General features: G+C 47.6%; 1 long non-coding RNA gene across 2 annotated transcripts; it reads left to right on the top strand.

Moving 5' to 3' along the window:
* The first annotated feature begins 84 nt into the window (after positions 1-84).
* Positions 85-10,196, top strand: LOC127045022 (uncharacterized). 2 transcript variants are annotated; one of them, XR_007772588.1, is made up of 3 exons: positions 85-210; positions 943-1,704; positions 7,382-10,196. It is a non-coding gene; the product is annotated as an uncharacterized LOC127045022 (long non-coding RNA). The 2 variants fall into 2 exon arrangements; XR_007772589.1 differs by lacking the exon at positions 7,382-10,196 and adding an exon at positions 4,567-5,176.
* The last annotated feature ends 1,886 nt before the right edge of the window (positions 10,197-12,082 follow it).

Raw genomic sequence — 12,082 nt, 5'->3', positions numbered from 1 at the left:
CCGGTCGTAAGCCAGCCAATGGGAGCGTACAGCTTGGAGTGGGGGCGGGGCCTGAGCGGGTGTGCCCGCCGCTTCCTGCGAACTGTCTGTCCCCTACCGCTCCATGGACCCTGGGCTTTCTGCTGGTGGGCTCCAGGCTCTGCCTTTTCCACGGGGAAGGGATGCTGTGTGATGTCAGAATGACGCCATTGCTTGTTACTATGGAGACAGGTGTGACATCACTCACAGGCGTATGACAAAGGCTAGGTTTTGGTTACACTTCTTCAAGCTGCAGGGGCCCCAGCCCTTCCTCCCCGAGATCTGTGGCTCTGACAGGTGCTGGAGCCCATTGCACTGTGCTCCTTCCCTGCTCTCCGCCCCTGACTGCTAGGGAGAGGTTTCGGCTGCCACAGCCCCAGTGGACTGCAGAGAATTCATTCCCAGGGGTGTGGCTGGTGAGTCTCGCCCACATACTCATGGTCCAAGTGATCACTCTCTTGGGGGTTGGGAAGAGTTTTTCCCTGGGTCAGATTGGCAGAGACAATGAGGATCTTTTCCCCCTTCCTCTGTAGCATGGGGCCCATGTCACACAGTGGTTTGAACAAGAGTAAATGGTGGATTCTCTGTTACTTGAAGTCTTTAAATCAAGATTCAAGGACTTCAGTATCAGCCAGAGGTTAGGGGTCTAATACAGAAGTGGGTGCGTGACATCCTGTGGCCTCCAATGTGCAGAGGTCAGACTCGGATGATCACGATGGTTCCTTCTGGCCTCAAAATCTATGAGTCTATGGCCTGGTCTACACTACGTGTTTATACCGATTTTAGCAGCGTTAAACCGATTTAACGCCGTACCCGTCCACACTACGATGCCATTTAAATCGATATAAAAGGCTCTTTAAATCGGTTTCTGTACTCCTCAATGAGAGGAGTAGCACTAAAATCAGTATTATTATATCGGATTAGGGTTAGTGTGGCCGCAAATCGATGGTATTGGCCTCCGGACTGTATCCCACAGTGCACCACTGACCGCTCTGGACAGCTATCTGAACTCGGATGCACTGGCCAGGTAGACAGGAAAAGCCCCGCGAACTTTTGAATTTCATTTCCTGTTTGGCCAGCATGGAGAGCTCACCAGCACAGGTGACCACACAGAGCTCATCAGCACAGGTAACAATGCAGTCTCCTGAGAATAGAAAAAGAGCTCCAGCATGGACCACACGGGACGTACTGGGTCTGATCACTATATGGGGAGAGGATTCCGTGCTAACAGAACTCCGTTCAAAAAGACGAAATGAAAAAACTTTTGAAAAAATTTCCAAGACCGTGAAGGAGAGAGGCCACACCAGGGACTCAGTGCAGTGCAGAGTGAAAGTGAAGGAGCTCAGACAAGCCTACCAGAAAACCAAAGAGGCAAACGGAAGGTCTGGGGCAGGGGCGAAAACATGCCGCTTCTACGCTGAGCTGCATGCAATTTTAGGGGGCTGCGCCACCACTACCCCGCCCCCCCGTCCTTGGATTCCGTGGTGGGGGTTGTAATCTCAGCCATGCCTGAGGATTATGCGGACGGGGAAGGTGAGGAGGAGGAAAAGGAGAACGAGCTTGAAGAGAGCACACAGCACTCTGTTAGCCCCAACAGCCAGGAGCTTTTTCTGACCCGGACGGAATTACCGTCCCAGCCTTCCCAAGCCACTAGCCCAGACAGTGAAGCCATGGAAGCGACCTCTGGTGAGTGTACCTTTGGTGAGTGTACCTTTGTAAATATAAAACCTGGTTTAAAAGCAAGCTTTTTTTAATGATTGATTTTCCCTGAGGGCTTGGGATGCATTTGCGGGCAGTAAAGTTACTGGAAAAGTTTGTTAACATGTCTGGGGATGGAGCGGAAATCCTCCAGGGACATCTCCATGAAGCGCTCCTGGAGGTACTCCAAAAGCCTTTGCAGAAGGTTTCTGGGCAAGGCAGCCTTGTTCCGTCCACCATGGTAGGACACTTTACCATGCCATGCATGTAGCAAGTAATCGGGTATCATTGCATGACAAAGCATAGCTGTGTAAGGTCCCGGTGATTGCAGGCATTCAAGAAACATCCGTTCTTTATCTCGCTCTGTTATCCTCAGCAAAGTGATATCGTTCATGGTAACCTGGTTGAAATTCAGGAATTTAATTAAGGGGACAGAGATGGCCTTTTTCCTACAGGGGCGTTTGCCTGTTGCTTACAAGAAATCCTTCCTTGCATGTAGCCACGCAGGGGGAGGGCAGGAAGGATAGCACTGAGCTTTCTCACGTTTGGCTAGCAGGAATCTTCCCAGCTATCTGCCATGCGGTGGGGGGGGGAGAGGGGTGATTAGCAGTGATCTTCCATGATACCAGCCATGCGGTGGGGGGAGGGGGTAAAGCGATCATCCTAGAGAATTGGAGGGGAGGTGGGGGTGGCTTCTCTGAATGGAAGTGAAGGCTGCTGAAGCCGAAAGACAATGGCTTACCATGGCCGCATGCAATCTGAATTCTGATGCCCGGACCTGCGTCTGTGAGATCTGTAACACCAGAGCTCAGGCACTCAAAGTTAAGATGCAAAATGTGACCTTGTAGTGAAATCACATGTGCTGTGTAAGGTGAATAGTGTTGTTCACTGTGAAAGAGTATAACCATTGTTCTGTAAAATGTATCTGTGACGAACTGGGAATGTTCTTGATGTTTCCTCTGAATACTGTGTTGGTGCCTGTGGGTATGTCTACATCTACAATTTTGCAGCGCTGGTTGTTACAGCTGGATTAGTACAGCTGTATAGGGCCAGCGCTGCAGAGTGGCCACACTTACAGCAACCAGCGCTGCAAGTGGTGTTAGATGTGGCCACACTGCAGCGCTGTTGGGCGGTTTGCAGGGGGGTTCGGGGAACGCGAGAGCAAACCGCGGGGAAGGAGACCTGCTTGCAGGGGGGTTCGGGGAACGCGAGAGCAAACCGCGGGGAAGCAGGTCTCCTTCCCCGCGGTGTGCTCTCGCGTTCCCCGAACCCCCCTGCAAGCAGGTCTCCTTCCCCGCGGTTTGTTCCGGTGTTCCCCGAACCCCCCTGCAAGCAGGTCTCCTTCCCCGCGGTTTGCTCCGGTGTTCCCCGAACCCCCCCCCCCCCCCGCAAGCAGGTCTCCTTCCCCGCGGTTTGCTCCGGTGTTCCCCGAACCCCCCCCCCCCCGCAAGCAGGTCTCCTTCCCCGCGGTTTGCTCTCACGTTCCCTGAACCCCCCTGCAAGCAGGTCTCCTTCCCCGCGGTTTGCTCCGGTGTTCCCCGAACCCCCCCGCAAGCAGGTCTCCTTCCCCGCGGTTTGCTCTCGCGTTCCCCGAACCCCCCTGCAAGCAGGTCTCCTTCCCCGCGGTTTGCTCCGGTGTTCCCCGAACCCCCCCGCTAGCAGGTCTCCTTCCCCGCGGTTGGCAGGGGGGTTCAGGGAACGCGAGAGCAAACCGCGGGAAAGGAGACCTGCTAGCGGGGGGGTTCGGGGAACACCGGAGCAAACCGCGGGGAAGGAGACCTGCTTGCGGGGGTTCGGGGAACGAGAGAGCAAACCGCGGGGAAGGAGACCTCCTTGCGGGGGGGTTTGGGGAACGCGAGAGCAAACCATGGGGAAGGATACCTGCTTGATTACCAGAGAGGCTTCCTCAGGTATGCTGGGATACCTGCTTATTCCACAGAGGTCAAGAAAAACGCTGGTGAGTGTCTACACCTGATAACCAGCGCTGGATCACCAGCGCTGGATCCTCTACACCCGAGGTTCGACCGGGTGTACGGCCAGCGCTGCAAACAGGGAGTTGCAGCGCTGGTAATGCCCTGCAGATGTGTACACCTCCTAAGTTGCAGCGCTGTAACCCCCTCACCAGCGCTGCAACTTTGTGGTGTAGACAAGGCCTCAGTGTCCCCTATGCAGTTCTTAAGTATCTAGGTGGTGGGATAAGGGCCTGTGATTGCTGAAGAGCAAAGGGCCAGTGCACCTAAATGCCTGGCACTCTGTCTCCTAGCAACTGATGGCCGGGGCCCCTTCTCTGCAAAGGTGCCAGCTGAAGGTGTTGGAGACAAAGGGATCAGGTGACCTCCTGGCCCGGGAAAGGAGCTGAGCAGAGAGGAGGGGCTAGGGGGGTTGTTAGTCTGGAGCTGGCTGGGGTTGAGGAGTGGAGGGCAGATGGGGGGGGACTGGCTCACTGCCCCCCAGAATGGACCCGGCCGAGGGGTCCGGTTCGCTGTATCTACAAGCTCTGTTTTAGACCCTGTTCCTGTCATCGAATAAACCTCTGTTTTACTGGCTGGCTGAGAGTCACGTCTGACTGCGAAGTGAGGGTGCAGGACCCTGTGGCTTCCCCATGACCCCGCTGGGGCAGGCTCGCTGTGGGAAGCGCACGGAGGGGCAGAGGATGCTGAATGCTCCAAGGAGAGACCCAGGAGGTGAAGACGGGTGAGCTTCTTGCCCTGAACAAGTCTGCTCCAAGGGAGAGGAGGCTCCCCAAAGTCCTGACTGGCTTGGTGGGGAGCAGTTCCGGAGCATCGCCCGGTGACTCCGTGACAATATCTTTTTAAATACTTCTCTCCCTTTTTTCCCTCCCTCATGCAGCTGCACATTTTTCAAGCCTCCCTACTCCATCCCGAAGGCTATCTCAGATAAGGTGGAGGAAGAAGAGGACGTGAGACGAAATGTCCTCTGAAATCATGGAAGTAACCCACAATGAAAGAGCTCATCTGAATGAGTGGAAGGACGTGGTATCAAATTACAGGAAAGATGCCAGTGAACGTGAGTACAGGAGAGTCGCTCAAGATGAGAGGTGGCGGCAGGAAGATCAGAGGTGTAGGCAGGAAGATCAGCAGTGGCGGAAAGAAACGCTGGGGCTGCTGCGTGATCAAACTGATATCCTCCGACGTCTGGTGGAGCTTCAGGAAGAGCAGCGGGGTCACAGCGTGCCGCTGAAGCCACTGTGTCACCATCCTCAGTACTCACCATATTCCATATCTTCCTCACCCAGACGTGTAAGAATGCATGGCGGAAGGCTTTGTGCACCCACCCACTCCACCCCCATGGACAGCCCAACCAAAATGCTGTCATTACATTGAAATGATTTTAGTGGCCTTTTCCTTCCCTCCTATCCTCCTCCCAAACCGCACCCGGGCTACCTTGCCAGTTCTCTCCCTCTTTTTATAATGAGCTTTTTAATAAAGAATACATGATTTTTAAATGATAGTGACTTTATTTTCGTAAGCAATCTGTAGTCGAAGGGGGAGGGTGGGTTGCTTACAGGGAATGAGTCAATCAAGGGGGTGGGGTTCATCAAGGGGAAACAAACACAGCAGTCACACCGTACCCTGGCCCATGATGAAACTCGTTTTCAAAGCTTCTCTGATGCGCAGCACTTCCCAGTGTTCTCTTCTAATCGCCCTGGTGTCTGGCTGCGCGTAATCAGCGGCCAGGTGATTTGCCTCAGCCTCCCACCCCGCCATAAAGGTCTCCCCCTTACTCTCACAGAGATTGTGGAGCACACAGCAAGCAGCAATAACAAAGGGGACATTGGTTTGGCTGAGGTCTGAGCGAGTCAGTAATGTGCGCCAATGCACCTTTAAACGGCCAAATGCACATTCTACCACCATCCTGCACTTGCTCAGCCTGTAGTTGAACAGCTCCTGACCACTGTCCGGGCTGCCTGTGTATGGCTTCATGAGCCATGGCATCAAGGGGTAGGCTGGGTCCCCCAGGATAACTACAGGCATTTCAACATCCCCAACAGTTATTTTCTGGTCTGGGAAGTAAATTCCTTGCTGCAGCATTTTAAACAGAGCAGTGCTTCTGAAGACGCGAGCGTCATGAACCCTTCCTGGCCATCCCACGTGGATGTTGGTGAAACATCCCTTGTGATCCACCATTGCTTGCAGCACCATTGAAAAGTACCCCTTGCGGTTTACGTACTGGGTGGCCTGGTGCGCCGGTGCCAAGATAGGGATATGGGTTCTATCTATCGCCCCCCACAGTTAGGGAATCCCATTGCAGCAAAGCCATCCACTATGGCCTGCACGTTTCCTAGAGTCACAACCTTTTGTAGCAGCAGCTTAGTGATTGCTTTGGCTACTTGCATCACAGCAGCCCCCACAGTAGATTTTCCCACTCCAAATTGATTCCGGACTGACCTGTAGCTGTCTGGCGTTGCAAGCTTCCACAGGGCTATTGCCACTTGCTTCTCCACTGTGAGGGCTGCTCTCATCTTGGTATTCTGGCACTTCAGGGTAGGGGAAAGCAAGTCACAAAGTTCCATGTAAGTGCTCTTACGCATGTGAAAGTTTCGCAGCCACTGCGAATCGTCCCACACCTACAAAACTATGCGGTCCCACCAGTCTGTGCTTGTTTCTCGGGCCCAAAATCGGTGTTCAATGGGTAGAACCTGCCCCATTACCAGCAGGAGCTCCAAAGCGCAGGGGCCCGCGGTTAAGGAGAATTCAGTTTCCATGTCCTCATCACTCTCATCACCGCGCTGCTGTAGCCGCTTCCTCCTCGCCTGGCTTTGCAGTTCATGGTTCACCATAGACTGCACGAGAATGCGCGAGGTGTTTACAACGTTCACTATCGCGGTGTTGATCTGAGCGGGGTCCATGCTTCCAGTGCTATGGCGTCTGCACAGTTCACCCAGGAAAAAAGGCGCAAAACGGTTGTCTGCTGCTTTCACTTAGGGAGGGGTGAGGCTGTACCCAGAACCACCTGCGACAATGATTTTTGCCCATCAGGCACTGGGCTCTCAAACCAGAATTCCAAGGGGCGGGGGAGACTGTGGGAACTATGGGATAGCTACGGGATAGCTACCCACAGTGCAATGCTAGTGTGGCCGCGCGCAATCGACTTTATATTATCTGTTTTATAAAACCGGTTTATGTTAAATCGAATTTATCCTGTAGTGTAGACGTACCCTATGCTTGTCTTGAACCATGCTGGACCATCTACTCACTGCTGCCCCTCTCCTTGTTGTCTGCTCTACAGGGCCTTCTGCTATACCAGTCTGTTTCCTCTTACCCTCTCCTCCCCACTCTGTTCCACTCCCTGACCCTCTGCATGCCCCTATTCCACAAAATGAGCATAAAAGTCCCCACCTTTCTTATGATATAGAAACACAAACTGCCTCACCTCCAAATCCTACACATTTGCAAAAGCCCTCAAGAAATGTCCCTAGGCACACACTCCCACCTCTCAATATTAGTATGTGCAAGTTCCCATTCATATGTGCTCATGAAAACTCCACAGGCTACATGTAATAGTCATGGTTAGAGGAGCCTGGGAAGTTTCCATCAAAACAAAATTTCTGTGAAAAACAGGAAAAAGATGTTGAACTTTTGTTTTCTGCTCAACTTTGTTATTTATTATTACTGTTATTATTTTTGACCATTATATTTTCAAGGTGCCTTACAAACATTAACTCATTCATTCAGGAGCTTCCTCTGAAAAAGTATCTCCTTCTGCTGAACAAGCATTAAAACAGAGACACTCTTGTGTGTGCATCTCTTTACCTATTGTTATGTTGACTTATTTACATAGTGCCAAGTGTGTGAAAGATGAGCTTTACAGACATGTATGAAGACAAAGTCCTGGGAGGAAGTGATTTTTCTGTTCTATGCTGGCTGTTGCTGGATCCTACAAAGTCTTGGCTTAAAGTTTTCAAAATCATTGCTTTAAAGGTGAGAAAAAGCATGTCAAGCAAATTAATGCTGACATTTAAAATGTTTAATTAAGCTAAATGTTATATTCAGGACAAAATGTTTTTCATTTCTATGACATGGTCCACGTGCAGGATTTTCAGAAGTGAAAAGGTAATGGGGACCAATGATTTATTTTTTAGTGTTTAACAAAACACCAAAAGCAACATACAGTTTTCTTTAATTTTATATAGCAATGTATTGCCTATATTTGAAGGATCTATGTTTAAATTATTGCACTTGATGTCTACATATAGCACATTATAAATTATATGAAGGGAGGTTGTGAGAAGAAAAAATATACATTAAAATAGACGTTCTTTTAGGTTGTATCCCCCAAAATAGGTTTGTGTAGTATCAGGAATCAAAGGAATCTCAAGACAAATTTTAAGGGCTCCCCAAATTCTATAAATTAAGGAGGCACTTGGAGAGAATCTCCTCCTTAGCAGATGACAGAACTAGGAAGGTTACTCTGAATCTGTTCTGCATGTATAAGGATGACGTAGTAAATATTAGAACATAATCTGAAATGCAAACTGCTATTAATCCACTAAACAAATTTACCAGCTAATGTCCAAACAAATGGTTTAAAAAATAGAGGTAGGAAGAAAGTACCTTAGTTTAGCCACTAGAGGTCTCTTTGTGTCTGTGTTTATTCTCTCAACTGGTAAAGATATGTCTGCGAAGGCCAGTTCTCCAGACATTTTAGATTAAAAAAATACCAATCCATGTCTTACTCCTCTCCCCACAAAAAATCTTGGAAGCATTATGTTGGTATAGGCCTTTTAATACTAAAGCTTTACATTAAAACCTTCTGTAGTAGAACAAATCTTGATGAAATAAAGAAGGAAGTGACTAAGCATTCTTCCTGTCTCACATAGAGGAAGGTGTTTTTCCTGGAAGAGATATTCTGCCGAATTAATGTACAATAGTTATTGTACAAAGTACAACAACAATATGATACTGAGACTGATTGAGCAGCCAAACATAAATAATCCTGCACTCCAAAGTGATCAAGTGATGTTCGCTACACCATCCGAATAGTGGATTTTAATCTGCTATACTAGCTTTGAAGGTTCAGAGAAGTGAAAACATCCATCATGCCTTTCATTGCGCAGGGTTTTCAGTATGGAGTTGTGGGTGGATATGTGCATGAATTCCTTCCTGATTTCACTACTCCTATATAGGGACAAAGTCTGTCCTCAGACATACATGTATCTGAAAGCAGGGGAAACTGATCTTAAAAATCTGAGAGACTGAACCAAAGCCCATTTAAATCAATGTGAATTTTCCATTTACTTAATGGGACTTCAGATCAGGCCCTGAGAGCAGAAATTTGCTCTGCTCTATATGCTAAGATGATCAGGTCATTTAAAAAATCTAAATACAGCCTTTGACTGCAGGAGCACTTCTGTCCCAACAAACCCAGCAATATGGCTTTGCTGCCTGGTCACCCAGCCATTGGGCTATAATTTTTAGGTCCTTGCAGTTCTTCAGGGGATTGACTGGAAAGGAAAGCCCCTTTCAATCCAGTATATGGAGCCACCACAAGAACAGAAAAGAATCAGCAATGCTAAGTAAGACTCTTACGTTTGGGTTGGTTATGCCCATTTAAGGACTGACTAGTCCTCAAATGTTCTGAGTTTCCAGGCTGTTGTTCAGAGTCCCCATGGCACTGAAAGATTCACAGCTCTGGCTGTGTCACTCCTTCCTGTAAGAACATGTGGGACAGGGACTGTTACTTGCTATAAATGTGTACAGTGAGTAGCACAGTGGTGCATCAAGCTTTATGCCTCTAGGCAATACTGTACAAATATTAAATAATCCTTACAATCCACTGTACTTCTATGAAGAATAAAGATATGATGCTACGCACCTTCATCAATGGAGTTCAAGTGTGTTACATTAAGTCTCACAGTTCCCCTGTGAGTTAGGGCTATATCATCTGTATTTTATAGAGAGGCAAAGTGACTTGCCCAAGAACCTATAGAAAGTCATTGGCAGAGAGAGTTACAGAAACTGGGAATCCTATCTGCTAGTCACCTGTTCTAACCACTAGACAATACTGCCTCACAACACAAACTACTCAGTAGACAATCTTGCCTACGAAGAAAAACATGTACATTTCTGTAAGTGTGCTTACCTGGTCTGGATTTCAGTCCCTTGTTCTGTAAGCATTTTCCTGACCAACAAATGCTGTTAATGGCCTTTGCTGGATTAATGCAAGCATATCAACAACAATAAAAGATGAACGGGGAAAGAAAACACTGTATTAGGAGATAGAGTAAAACAAGATTTCCTGTAAGTGTGCTGGTTAGTTGCCTAAAAAGCACTTAATACTAAATAAAAAAAATAAACAAAACGTAAATTCTCATCCTTTTTACTGACTAATTCAGCTGTGAGTCCATCAACCTAGTGCTGCAGAATTTACAGAAGGGAAGGGGAGGAAGGAAGTCTTTTCTAGGTCAACTCCATTTTTGATGGCTGATTGTATTAGGTAGGAGGAGAATCATTTGTAAATGTGCCTTATTACAGTGAATTTTTTCCCAAAAGCCTAGACTTGAGAACTGTCTCATTTTTGTGGGCTGGATCCTGCAGCCTTTGGGCAATAGGAAATGCAGTCAATTTTGAGACCATTACTCAGCCTTTGTTCAGTGACTCCTAAAACCCACATTGCTTCAGCTTCCTCTTTCATGTTAGATCATGTGTCTCTTTTTCCAGTTCATTCATCTTGCTTCACTGTCTGATTTTTCTGGTAACAGGCATTGCGTTACCTTTCCATCTTGTATCTTTCTCATTCTCTCAGGTGGTTTTGTTGCTTTCCAGCCCCCCCCCCCTTTTATTTTTTTGTTGCCTGTAAGGTGAAAATTAAATTTGTTAGTTGCAGGATAGAGATTTTATTATGACTGGATCAGTTTTGTATTTTCTTTTAACAGGAATCACTTTGGATTTGTGGAGGAGGGGAATTAATTGCAAACATTTTAATACATATATTTTCAGCCAAAATGAGACTAGAAACTACTGCATATGACAGCATTCTCGCTCTCTATTCGTTTAACCCAGATGCGAAACCTCAGCAGCTAAAACTAGATTCTGAGGGAGAGACCCTGTAATCTCTCCAGCAGAATTTTCTTTTTCCCAGGCCTTATGCAATACATCAGTAATTAAATGCATCCAGCACATCTCAGCCAATGCTACGCTGGTTGTATAACAAACATGCAAATTAATTGCACAGCTTGGCCAATCTGAGCACCTAACAGTTGCCCCCCTCCCCACTCCAATAGAGTTGCATGTTCAAGATTGGCAACAAAATGCATCAGTACCTATTAGTGTTTGCATGTGTGTGTGCCTTACGCATTTCATTTAAACCTTTTGCATTAAAAAATGCCATTCTATCCAGTACCTAGCAGTGGGTGCTATCCTAAATATATAACCAGCATACATTTCCACTGCTTATTAAATACAAGACAGATCTGGACTATTAGTACCCACCATCTCCTCTGCCCATTGTAGCTTGTGTAGTTTCAGGCCTGATACATTGTATTTAAATCTTTTTGTATTAAAATACAGCCAACACATCTCATTGGACATCCATCTAATTAGCTCTTTATACTGCACTGAAAACAATAGTATTAGAGCATCTCATGTTCACAGACCTATGAATGTGTATTCCTTCAATTTGCAAGCATTTGTGTTTGCATGTCGTGAGACTATATGCATTTAATTTAAACCTGTCTTTATATCTGAGGCATTTCTATAATGCCCATTACTGTAGCATGGAAATACTCCTGTAGAATCATGCTTTGATGCACAGATTAACCACCCATCCTCCAGCTCTGTGTCTCTTATGTTGTCAGACCTTGAGTATTGTATCTAAAATCGTTTAATCAAATATGTATTCAGCACCTTGCAGTGTTTGCATGCTCCAAAATCTTGTTAGTTCCACTTAAATCCCTGTATTTAACATATATGGTATTTAGAACCCTATTAACAGGTCTTCAGTGAAAACCATAGGCATCCAATATAGCTCAAGATGTGTATGTTCCCAAGACACAGAAAGCTTTAAATGCAATGCCTAGTTAGGCATTTTTATAGCACCCATCCCTAGAGTATGCAAACATCGTGGTATTACAAATGCTGGTTAAACATGTCCAGCATCTTCTGTGCATGTTTCCTAGCCCTGTCTCTGAGATCGTGTATGATCGTAGGCTTTGTGCACTGTATCTAGATCCCTGCATCCGGCATGCCTGGCCTCCCAACCCCCTGCATTAAACGTGCCCCAGCGGCAGCTCCCTCGAGGCCCGCATCCGTTCAGGACTACAGTCCCCAGCATGCCTCGCGCCTGGCGCAGAGCCGGCAGCCAATGGGGGCGCGTCTCTTTTACTGGTGGCTACCGCGGCCTGTGG

This window comes from Gopherus flavomarginatus, chromosome 2 (assembly GCF_025201925.1).
Source record: "Gopherus flavomarginatus isolate rGopFla2 chromosome 2, rGopFla2.mat.asm, whole genome shotgun sequence".
NCBI lineage: Eukaryota > Metazoa > Chordata > Testudines > Testudinidae > Gopherus > Gopherus flavomarginatus.
This window is presented reverse-complemented; position numbering and strand designations above follow the sequence as displayed.